Below are 11807 nucleotides of genomic sequence, written 5' to 3'. Positions count from 1 at the left end.
CACACAGAGTTGGACACGACTGAAGCGACTTAGCAGCAGCAGCAGCAGCAGCAGCAGAGTCAGAGAGACTTGGGTTCATATCCCAGCTCTGTCTCTCAGCAGCTGGGGAAGGTATTTAATCTCTCTGGGGCTCAGTTTATTTATCTGTCACATGGGTGCAATAATATCTATCCACCTATCTTACAGTCATGTTATTGGGAGGATTAAGCTTCCTCCCCTGTCCTATGCCTTGGCAGGGCATAATTTGGAGTTAAGCCACATAGAAGATGAGAGAGAGGAAGGCAAAACTCAATCTGAGCACACAAGTGGAAATCTGATTAAGTGTACAGTTAAGTCATCTTGTCTCCCCCATGCCTTGCTAAGTAAGTGGAGCAGGAAGGAAATGGGTTCAGAAAGGGAAGTACTTCCTGGGTCACACAGATGCTGAGGCCAGAGCCCAGACCTCTGGCTCCACTTGGTACATCCTCCTTCATCCATGGCCTTTCTGAGTGATGAGACACATGAGCGGGATCCAGAAAGGATCTCCCCAACTGGCAGGAAGCAGGGATTGGCCACCCATGTTGGAATGAGCTTGGCCTGAGGTGAATCTTTGCATACCAGGCTCTAGGACTCCTTCAGCTCAGCCAGGCCGCCCCCAGCCAGAGACCATACCCCTGCAGCTTTGGTCTTGTCACCATCTCAGCTCTGCCCTCCGTGGACCCCCAGACAGGGTGTTTAAGCATTTCAGAGTGCCTTACTGTCCCTTTTATAAAGCAAGAGAGTCTGCCTAGATGACCCTTTTTAAAAATATTTTTTTAATATGAATGATTGTTAAAGTCTTATTAAATGTATTACAATATTGCTTGTAAGTTTTGGGGTTTTGGCCATAAGGCATATGGAAACTTAGTTCCCCAACCAGGGGTCAAACCCACACCCCCTGTGTTGGAAGGCAAAGTCTTAACCACTGGACTGCCAGGGAAGTCCCTAGATGATCTTTTTTAGAACTAATGTTCTAGAACTTTGGGTCTCCTCTGAAGAATCCAGGTCTGGCTTCACCTGTATATGCCCCGACAGTCTTAGCTGATGAACGACTGAAGAAACCCTTGACTTCCTCTTCCTTTGGGGATCCCTCCACCTGTACTGGACTACTGGGTCCCACTCGGTCCTCTCTCATCTCTCTACATCCTTCCCCCAACCCAACCTTCTCCCGGATAGTGATGCACCACCAGACATGGTCCCCAAGACACCAGGCCACAGAAAAAGCCCTCCCTTGCTCTAATCAAATCAATTAGGAGTCTAGTGGGAAGAACGAGAGCACTGTGGGGTTTGGGGTTGGTTTGTGTTGGCTCCGCTGGGTGCTGGGTCTTCACTGCGGCCCACAGGCTCTTTGTTGCAGCGTGCAGAGACTTTTCTAATTGCAGCTTGCAGGCTGAAGCTTAGTGGCCCTGCAGCATGTGGGATCTTTGCTCCCCTGACCTGGGACGAACCCACATCCCCTGCATTGGAAGGCAGATTTCTTAACCACTGGACCACCAGGGAGGTCCCAGGACTGTGTTTAATAAAAAGAGCTCAGCTGAGTTATCTTCCAGGAGGGGTGTGCCAAGCTGTGGAATAGGATGTCTGCAGGGGCTCTTCCTGGGGCTCAATAATTCTTCCCCAATTATGCACCCCAGCCCAGAGACAGTAGGAGATATTGGGGAGGGAAATCCAGAAACAAGCAGAAAAGACCCTTTCCTGACCGTGCCTCCTTCCAGCAAAAATAGAACCACCACTACCCAATGCCCACCACGTGCCAGGCACAGTGCAGGGCCATTAACCTGCATTATTTCCACGTGGAAGGGATGGTGTTTGCACCGTTTTCATTTCCAAGTCCTATGGACATCTTGCGCTAGCTTTGGGACCGATGATCCGCCACATTTGGCCATGGAAGGGAGAGCAGGAAGGTTGCAATGAAAGATGGGGAAAAGGACTGCCTGCTGAGTCCCGCCCGCCTCCAACCCGCATGCGCATGTGCGCCACACACGTACACCCACATGAACCGCTCGCGTGCACACACCCGCTCCTCGCTCCTGGCCAGATGGACACTGGCGCTACCAGTTGGCAGAGGATATATCCCGGGGGAGGAGGCTGCCGCTAAGAAGGCTGGATGAAGACGCTGAAGAAGCCGGGGACACAGCGGGTCCTCTGTTTGCAAGGACAAGAATGCTGCCTCCCAGTCAGGAGCTCTAGATGCCCAGGAAACTCTAGGGTGGGGAAAAGAGACACAGGCAAAGTGTCTACTCTTTATTCCACTAATGCCTCTTGAGAAGTGATATCTCTGTAAAGGCAAAGTTCCTGAGATGAAGCTTAACATGGCCACTTTAGGGGAAAAAAAAAAACCACCAAAAACCCTGTGCTCCAGGAATGTAACAACAGAAAATAATTAAGGTCTAATAAGGTCAGTGTTCCACCTTAACACCTTTTCAGTTCCAGTTAAAACCTCTACTAATTTGCCAAGAAAAACCAGCCTCACTTGGGTCTTATTATTTGAATCACGTCCTGTCTCTTAATTTAAACGAGAGACTCACATAAGGATTTTTTTTATTTTAAATTACAATGCCGACTTTCTTCCAGTTGATTACGGTATATGACTCTCTGTTGGAAGGCCATTATTTTTTGCTATGATTTACAAAGCATTTAAAGCGAAATCAATGTAATAAATATTGAAGTATTGTAATAGATAATTCCATATATTTAACTGGAGACACAGTTCGGCCCTGGTTTGGGCATCCAGGAAAGGGAGCAGGGAGAGGATGGGGTTGGAGAGTGACCTGATGCTCACGCTAGGGGTGACATCTTTTCTTCTGGATTCATTTAGCCTCACTGAGCCTTCCCCAAGGTCCTCTACACTGAGCTGGGGGCCATGGAGAGTTGTGGGATGCCCAGGACCTGTCCTCTAGTGTCACAGACTCTTTGAAGAAATTCCCCTGCAAAGGAGGGGGAGCGTGATGAAGGCCACCCTAACCTGCATAGGGAGCCCCGGGATGGGGGAAGGCATTCAGCAGAGTGAAATCCTGAATGTTGGGAGAAACAAGACTGGAGTTGGCTCCTGTAGCCTCTCCTCTTCCTTTCCTCTCCTTCTCAACTCTCTTCTCCCCTTCCTTCCGTCTCCTCTTCCCTCACTGGACTGTCTCTGGTCTTCTGGTCGTAGCCAGCATCTACGGGCCCCTGAGCTGGTGAAGCTCAGTGCAGAAGACACAGCCCAGCATTCGCAGCCCTGAAAGCCCTGGATGCGGGAGAGGTGTGAAGGGGGAGATGGTGCCACAGTCTCCACCCGCACTCTTGCATGTGACCTGGGGTCGGCCCCCTTGGTACAGACCCCACGGCCAGGAGATGTTGATCCCCTCCAGGCCCCACAGCTGTGGACGGTCAGATTTGCCCCATCTCTCCAGGGAGCCGGGCTGGAGCACAGGGTCCAGAGTAGAGGTCCAGACAGCTTCCCCACAAGCCCAGCTGGGAAGCCCTCCTGCCTGCCCCTGCACCACCCACCCCGCCAGTCCCAAAAGGTACCCGGGAGCAGGTTCCTTTTCTACTCCATAACCCACCGCCCCAGAGGGAGCAGGCCCCACCCCCAGCTTCTTCCCATCCTCAGAGTCATTGCATGTGGGTCACATGTCTGTTCCCACGTGGGCTCTGCACCCAGGTTCCTGGCTTGATTCAGAAACTCATGCCCAGCAGTGAGGGAGGCACGCAGGAAACAGCAGCCTATGGCTTGGTCTCAATAACACACCCCTGGTGCAGGCAGTGTGCTGTCTGATGAGCTATTGGAGCACCGGGGAGGCTTTCATAGAGGTTGTGTGAACTATACAGTGCCAACTGAGCGACTGAGCAGGCACGCACTGACTATACAGTGCAGGCTTGTGATGGACCGGTAGCTCATGCACCCCCGCACATGTGCGCGTGCACACACACACACACACACACACACACACATCTGGCAGATCCCACAGGAAGAAGATGTATTGTCCCTTGCCTTCCCACCCCAAGCCTGAACCCAAGCCCCAAGTCCCTAGCTCTGAACATATTCCGCTATAAATCCCAGGAGGGCACATGCATGGGGGAAAGGAGCAGAGAAAGGAGATTTACAGCAAACTTGCTTCCTGACACCTCTCTGGCCCATCCCATAAAATAACAGTATCAACAGATAAATCACAGAGTCTCAGGAGACCTCACCCTTGCCCGTATGGGGTCTTTGGTGGGAGTCAACAGGACAAGGGCAGAGGGATTCACCCAGCTAATTCTCCATGATACCAGGAGTCCCTGACGGCCTGGGGTGGGAAAGGGGAGGTCTCAGCTCTAATCCTTAGAGTGTGAGGAGGTGGAGAACGGGGTGAGGGTAGAGGCCAGGAGCTTTCATCATCCAAAACAGAGCAAGGCATCTCTAGATTCAGCATGGGCTTTGAGCAAATCTCAACTCCGGTTCCTAGTGGTGTGCCTTTGAGCAAGTTACTTAACTTCTCTGGGGCCCGGTTTACTTCTCTGTCAAGGCAGGACGTTGAATATTCACCTGATAGGATAAAGTGTATTCCTTCCCCTCTCCAGGCTGCAGTGTTCCATCTGTAAAGTGGAGGGACATGGAAAGTCCTTGGTCTTTAAGGCTCATCCCTCCCAACATCATAGAGCCCAACAGTTAGGACCAGCTTCCAATGGGCACCGTAACAAAGAGGAGTGGGCAGGGTGGAGCTGCAAGCATGAGGTGGGCGTGGCCACACAGACTGGGCAGAAGATGTCACCATCCAGGAGAGGCCAGAAGGGCTCCATCTGACCGATCCCCACAGTTCTGACCACTTCAAGCCGGAGATCCCACCCCATCCCCATTACAGCCTGGATAGCCATTGATGGGGCGGTGGGAGGCATTGCAGCGATGAAATTTCCTCCAGAGGTGGGAGCGGGTGGGCGAGTCTCCACTCAGCCTCCTCCCTTACTTGTGGAGAGACCCCCTGGCTTCCCTCCTGCCTGTGCAGCCCCTCCTCCCCATCCCACATCCCTGCCCGTCTCCCCCCTGCCCTTGGCACCTTCCACCAACCAACGGTGCAGCATGAACCCCAGTTCTTCCCAATCTTCCAGCCCCGCCCTCCCTCCTTGCATCCCTCCTCCACTTCTCCCCGCAGTCCTCCACCTTCTTGATCCCTTCGCCCCTCTCCTCTCCTCCTGTGCGCCCTCTCTTCTCCTCTCCCACTCCTGTTTCTCTGGTGTATTTCTCCCCCCTCTTCTCCACTCCCCTCTCCTTCACTGATTCTTCCCTTTTCATCCCCTCCTGGCTCTCCTGCCTTCCCCTCTCTCTGGGTCTGATTCAGAGAGCCAAGGTGGCACTACCTTGGGGAAATGAGCATGTAGGGGGGAGGCAGTGGGGGGCTGGAAGGGGGCACGCTCTGGCCTGAGCCCCCCCCCACCCCAGTATCGCTTCAGCGGCAGGAGGATGGGAGTTCACCCGCAGGGCAGCTGTCAGCGGCTCAGTGGATGGATGAGTGAAAGTGGAGGGGGTGGGGAGGCGAAGGTGCTGGGGAGGGAGCTGTCTTCAACTAAACAGGAGTGTGGTGGGTGAAATAATGGGGCTGTTTAATAACAGCCCCGCCCGAGGCACCTCAGCCCCGAGACCCAGCCCTCCTGCCACCTCCCTCTAGTCCCGTGCCCCACCCCACCCCCACCCCATCCCAGAGGCCTGTGAGTTTCCCTGATCCTTTGGGCAGGCCTGGAGGCCCTCCACCAAGTCTTGGGACCCCTGCCTCTCCACCAACCTTCCCCATTTTCCCCCCATGGGAGGAGGGGCAGGTGGGACTGGGACCCCCCAGGTGACCTGCTTCCAGAGTCATGTCTGAGCAGATCAGCACCCCAGAGCTGGCAGGCCTATTAGGAGGCCTTTGCGGAGAAGCAGGCTGGGGAAGAGGAATGGGGATTTTCCATTCTCCGAGTGACTGAATTACACAGTCAGGGGATCAGGGGAGAACTCGGTGCTTAAGCTGCTCTTCACGGCCCAGCCACTGCCCTGGCGCTCAGCCTCCTGCGTGCTCAGCAGGGATCTGAGGGAGCCTTGTCATGTCTGTTTTGGTGGTGTCTTTTCTGTGATTGGAGTCAGCCTTGAGAGCAAAACCAAGTCTCATCTCTTCCTACCCCACCCCCCAGAGCTATTACACCAAAAAGGGGCTCAAAAGGGACAAGCTTGCTACCATCTGCACCAACCCTCACCTTCCATGAAGACCTTGGGTCTGCTGATCAATCCAGAAGTGTGGCTTGGAGAGGTGAAGTGACTTTCTCTAAGTCTTACAGCGAGCAAAGGGCAATTGAGATGGTTTCCTGACTGTGGCTGGATGTAGAGGTGAAACCAGGCCCATGCCAGGGACTGCAAGGAGCCCAGGACTGCTTTTCTCTCTTACTAGAAGTGAGCTTCGTCAGCCCTGACATCAGCTTTAAAAAGAACAGAGCCTGCTCCCATTTCGTCTCCAAGGCTGCAGGGGGCCAGACCATAACAGATGGTGAAGGGCAGGGGAGGGGAGAGGGGGTGGAAAGGAGATTAGACTTAAAGAATCCGAATTCTTCAGGCCTCATCTTAGCCTTATCACTGACTTGCTGTGTGACCTTGGGCAAACCAACGCCCCTCTCTGAGCTTCAGATGGCTTATCTGCAAAACTGAGGTCACATCTCTTTCAGGATGATTTTGAAGGTATTGGAAGAGCATCCCTTGGTGCATATTAGCTGTTCAAAATGATGGTGAGAGCAGAATCGGAGGTGATTTCATTTCTTTTACCCAGAGCGGTGCCCATTCCCTGAAACAAGAGGCTCTAGCGCACATTCAAGCAACTAGTACTTCCCACTGGGAGGGCAAATCCATCATGTTCAGCAACTATTGGCCGCCCCCACCTGGTATAAGGTTATTGGGGGGTCACGCCCCTGTGCCCTGTGTCCACTTTCTAGAAAGAGGCCCAAAGCCCACCACCCTAGCCCCATGTGGCCCCTAGAGGCCTTTTGCTGACTAAATGGCCTTCTCCGACCTTCCCTATGACCTATGTTCTTTCCAGCCAGAAAATTCTATGACCCTGTGACCCCTGAAAGCCCTGCCCTGCTAATGGTTTTATGATCTTCTCTGCGGAATCCTCTCTCTGCCCTCTCTAACCCCCAGGCTCCTTTCAGTAGGTCCTAGTCAAAATAAACAACATTTATGACCAGAGCAGGATTCAAGGTCCACACTGCAAACAAACGCAGAACCCTTTGAAGGTGCCTGGGGAATCCATCACAGCCTGGGGTGTGATGCTCCCCAGGCCCAAGGGGAGGTGGGTCCTGGGAAGGGGCACAGGCATGGGAAGCCGGGCTCTGGATCTAGGTTTAGAATCTGAGGATCCTGAGCTGCGTCTGGGGCTCCCTCCTCAGCACCAAGCCCGGCCTCCCTGCGAGGGAAGGCGGTGGGGGTGAGGAAGGACTGGGAAGACCCAAGATGTCCACTGTGATCAGCAATCTTTCTGAAAAGAGGTGGGGGACTTCCCTGGGGGTCCAGTAGTTAAGACTCTGTACTTCCAATGCAGGGGGAGCAGGTGCAGGCCCCCTTGGGGGCCAGGGCCAGATTGGGTGTGTTAACCGGGGAGAAAATGAAAGGAGACAAAAATGAATGAGCTGGGGGGGGGGAAATCGAGGCAATCAGAAAAAAAGCAAGTATGAGCAGATGAGAGGGTGAGAGCCCAAACCACAAGTCTCAGGGCCCATCACTGCCTCCAGGGCTCACCTGAAAAATGGAGCAACAGTAGGCAGCTTGGGACAGACTTCCTAAGGAAGCAGATTAGTCTAAACATGGGTAGGAGAGACATCAACCCAGCCTGGCCTGCCTCCTGGGCCAGCCAGCAGGCCTACAGAGAGAGGGAGATTGTGGGCGAGAGCAAGAACCTTAGTCCATCCTGAGTCTCTCCTGGAGACCCCTAACTTGGACTTCAGGGAATGATGGCACTGATGAAGCAGAGGAAGCCCCGCGTCCGGAACGAACCCCTCTTCCTCCGTCCCATCCAAGTGAAGGGCGGAGCGCTGCCCCCCACACTCTATTAACCCTCCTCTGACTGCGAAAGGGGCCCACAGGTGGCAGCCCACTCCTGGCTCATCTCAGCCTCCCGCTGACCACGTGGATGGGCCGCCTCCACTGGACTCCACGTCTCCCTGCAGGTGCGGCTGCGGGAGCAGGTTTGTTTTCTTCGGGAGGGACAGGATCTGCCTGGGGAACTGTGGTTGCAGAATATTAAGGCAGGATTCCCAAAGGCCCGAGTCTGAGAGCAGCTTTCTAGGACATGCAGCTCAAGGTTTTTTCCTTCAGCTCCGGCGCACCAGCCTCCAAAACTGGAGCACGGGCCTGGGGGCTGGTGTTCTCTGACTCAGGGCTGGAGCTGGGGTGTAGGGGGGAGGTATTTTCCCCTGGAGACCTGTGCCTTACCATTTACCCTACTAAAAATACCATGCTGCCCAACAGGTGGGGTGAGGAGCTAGACGGGAAATATGTGCAGTTAGCAAGGTATCGATCACATTTATCAGGGACCCGCTTTATAGTATTTGCATCTGTGGCAGATAATTAATATACCAAAGGCTGGAACAAAGGTGGAAGGAAGCAAAGGAGGAGCTGGAAAGGCAGGCCTGGGTTTCTCCAGCATAAATAGTTTGTTCGAAAAACCCTCCTCCTAAACTGAAAGAAGAAGAATTTCACTGGCTTTTTATGATCTTATACAAGTGAATTAGAACTTTTAGCTGAGTACCCTGGTGCCCAGCATGGTGCTTTATAAATAAAAGGTCCTCCATGGCATTAGGTTTTAGGCCTAGGAGGGCCGTGGAGAGCATCTAGGCCAGTGGATCTCAACATTGGTTGAATATAGAATCACCTGGGGCATTTTTTTAAAAAATGAGATGCCAGACACCCACCTCCAGAGAGTTTGATCTAATTGGTCCAGGCGGAGCCCAAGTGTGTGTGTTATGGTTTTTTTAAAAGCTCCCAAGATGGTTCTACTTTGCAGCCAAGGTTGAGAACCACTGGTCTGAGCCAGTACTTCACTTAACAGATGTAGAATCTGAGGCCCAGAGACCAGGTTACCTAGGCTTACACAGGGCGAGGGCCACAGACGCCAATCAGACGTCCTGCCTTGTTTGTTAAATGAGCAAACAAAAGACTGATCCTCTTTTGGAGGCATCTCTGTCTGCGGAGACCAGCTGCCCAACCCCCTTCCCTCCCACGCCCACATTTTCATATTCTTTTCATCACAAGCTGGGCAGACTACCATCTTGACCCTGCTTCTTGTGGCCTCTCATCCTGAAGGCCTTGGGGCTTATCTAGGGCAAACATCTGGCTCAGACGTTGTCCACCATGCCTGGAGCCTTGGAGAGGGACAGGGCGCTTGTAGCATCGTGGCCACAGGGAGTGTCAGTGTCTACCCAAGAGCAGGGGTGTGTGTGTGCAAACGCATCCATGTGCACAGATATACACCTGTGTGCAGAGGACTCTTCTACATGGGGGGCACGCATCCTTCCAGGCATATGGGCACTCTCAGTGAGAACATTTATGTATGGATGTGTACATATCCACACGCAGCATGGTACACATGTTCACAGTAGCCCCTGTCTACACAGCAGTGTAAGTGCATTCCGCAATGCTGGTGTGTGTGTCCGTAATGGTGTACAAGTGTATAATGCCTCATCTACATGGACAGAATATACATTTGCATTTATCGCTGGAGACTTGCATGTAACAATATACACGTGGCTGATTGGCTGTGTGTGTGTGTGTGACCGGCAGTCTGTGTGTGTGGGGCACAGGTTTATGTGGAGACAGAAAAGGTGTCTGCTGATTCCATCGTTTCTCCTAATGAATCACTGGGAAATACACGTGTGGGAAAACTGTATCTTTCATGCTTAAATATATTTCCGCACATACAAACGAAACGTGGTGTTCTGCCATCTAAGATGCTGCATGTAAACATCATGTATCATTGATAGAATTCAATAAGCCATGCAAGGCCCCGGTAACATTCCTTAAAATTTTATTTAACACTGTTTCAGCCAAGCAGCGTTGGGCCAAGTCTCGTTACACACTGTGGATTACGGGTGCAAATGCACAATTTATAGGATATAATATACAACACATGTGAAGCGTAACAGAGAAGTATCACCTAAAAATTACAAAGGTCTCCATCTTTCTTTGGGCTCAACTTAGTCCCCTTCCTTCCCCAAACCTGATTAAAACCCATTCCTTCACACTTCCCTAGGAGGTCTCTGCATTTGTGGTGAAGAGAGATAAAATGGTGGGTGAGGATTTAGGGTGGGGGAAGAGATAACACTCTAAGACCTGGTCTCTGGAATGTTTCTACTCCTCCCCAGACTGTCAGAGGCAGGCTCGAGCCCCAGCATGTGTTACAACATGGAGGCTGAAGAAAGCATCTTTATAGTTCCTCGGGTTGACTGAAAAGTTATTCATTCAGAACGAGTAAAAAGAGCATCAAACTTATCAAATTGATAGTAAATCCTTCATTAAAAGATTCATACAAATGGTTCCCTGCTTCTCTTTTTTTAAGGGGGAACTACGTCCTCTCTTGAGCCCAAAGGAGAACGACCTTGCACATGGTTACAGGCCTGCCAGCCCCCCTTTCAAAATGTGGGCTGGCCGTTTGCCTGAAACATCAGCTAAGTGATGAGTGGCCTGAGAGAACAGGAAAACTCAGGAGCTGGGAAGATGGGACCCAAACCAGAACGTGAGCAAGAAAATGGTAGAACCACCAACGAGGGGCCTCCACGCTGAAAATGCTCCTTGACCAGCCAGCTACTGGGCAGTGAAGAGAGGTCAAGGCCCCATGTGGATACACGCCCATGTATAAGACAGATGACTAACCTACTGTATAGCACAGGGAACGCGACTCAGCGCTCTGCTGCTGCTGCTGCTAAGTCGCTTCAGTCGTGTCCGACTCTGTGTGACCCCACAGACGGCAGTCCACCAGGCTCCCCCAGTCCCTGGGATTCTCCAGGCAAGAACACTGGAGTGGGTGCCATTTCCTTCTCCAATGCATAAAAGTGAAAAGTGAAAGTAAAGTTGCTCAGTCGTGTCCAACTCTAGCAACCTCATGGACTGCAGCCTACCAGGCTCCTCCATCCATGGGATTTTCCAGGCAAGAGTACTGGAGTGGGGTGCCATTGCCTTCTCCTACTCAGCGCTCTAGGGTTACCTAAATGGGAAGGAAATGCAAAGATGGGGCTACATGTATACATACAGCTGATTCACTTTGCTGGACAGGAGAAACTAACACAGCACTGTCAAGCAACTAAACTCCAATAAAAATGTTTTAAAAAAGATCCCGTGTGGGGCCACCGAGACCTGTTCTCTGGGATCTCCTCTTACCACCTCTGGGTTTCATTTTGACTTGACACCACCAAGACTGAGACAAGGAACTCCCTACGCCTACCCGCCTGTGTTTCTGTAACTTCCCTCCAACTGAGCCTGAGGGGCCTGTGAAGTAAAGACAAGCAGCCTAATTTGAACAGCCATCAGACCCCCCCACCCCACTCCAACTCCCCAACTCCTCTGCCACCCACAGCAAAGCAGTCATCAGAACTATCTTTTCAGACAGTCCCCCGGCCCCTCTCCGCCAGCAGCGATACCAGCCAACCTGCTCGAACGCCAGCACCAAAGAGGACTGTATGGTCTTCACACGCTGAAGCCTCCAGAGCCTGGTGCTGTGAGCTGGCTCCTGGGTGAATATAGAAAAAAAAAAAAGTTTCCTAATATTTAGATTAGAACTTAGTATGGGAAAAAGCGCCCATCAATGTGTGTGCCCCTCTCT

Source organism: Bubalus kerabau, chromosome 4 (genome assembly GCF_029407905.1).
Source record: "Bubalus kerabau isolate K-KA32 ecotype Philippines breed swamp buffalo chromosome 4, PCC_UOA_SB_1v2, whole genome shotgun sequence".
Taxonomy (NCBI): Eukaryota; Metazoa; Chordata; class Mammalia; order Artiodactyla; family Bovidae; genus Bubalus; species Bubalus kerabau.
Note: the sequence above shows the minus strand (reverse complement) of the source record.